This window comes from Tupaia chinensis, unplaced genomic scaffold (genome assembly GCF_000334495.1).
Source record: "Tupaia chinensis unplaced genomic scaffold, TupChi_1.0 Scaffold000116_2, whole genome shotgun sequence".
Taxonomy (NCBI): domain Eukaryota; kingdom Metazoa; phylum Chordata; class Mammalia; order Scandentia; family Tupaiidae; genus Tupaia; species Tupaia belangeri.
In genome coordinates, this window is record NW_006159581.1 from 1 (window position 1) to 702 (window position 702).

Consider the following 702-nt stretch of genomic DNA (forward strand, 5'->3'; position numbering starts at 1 on the left):
CGCCGCGCGGGAGGGCGGGGCCTGGGACGGCTCCTGCCCGGGAGGGAACGGAGGGCTCGGGACAGGGGCCGCCTCCCCCACTCCGCGCCCCTCCGCGGCCCTGGGGCCCGGCGCCCCGACAGTTCCCGACCCCCTCCCCCGGGGCAGAAAGGGCTGCGCAGCTCCCGCGCCGCCGTGACCTTCCAGCCCCCAGAACACAGCCGGGTCCCGGAGAGCCTGGCGTCCCCTCGCCACCTCGGGGACCGCCCCGCCCTCCGCCCGGGCTCTCCCTAGACCCTCCGACCCGCTCTCGCGTCCGAGGTTTGGGGGCGGCGGCTCGGGACGTCCAGACTCAACTCTCGGCCGGAGCCATAGACTCGAGAATTGCGTTTGGACAATCAGGAGCCGCGGCCCGGCGCAGGGAGGAATGGGGCGATGGAGACACCACGCGGAAGCGGGGACACACACCCGGCCGGCTGCGGAGGGGCGTGCGCGTGCGGGCGGGGGGCCAGGAGCGAGATGTCTGGAGTGGGAAGTGGACAGAGACCTCTTCCAGGACTCTCGAGTAGAGGAAGGGGACAGAGAGGAAAGAAGAGGAAGGGGCAGAGCGATCCCCATTGAGGGCACGGAATGAGAGGGCCACGGGGAAAGGACCGTGATGGGAGTTCGGTCCCCGCCAGCCTAAGCTGGGGCTTTGGGACTTGGGCTGCGGCTGCCAGGGGG

General features: G+C 72.1%; 1 non-coding gene across 1 annotated transcript; it reads right to left on the reverse strand.

Moving 5' to 3' along the window:
* Positions 1 to 316: 316 nt before the first annotated feature.
* Positions 317 to 380, reverse strand: MIR219 (microRNA mir-219). The gene has a single exon (NR_129437.1). It is a non-coding gene; the product is annotated as a microRNA mir-219 (primary transcript).
* Between the last annotated feature and the right edge of the window lie 322 nt (positions 381 to 702).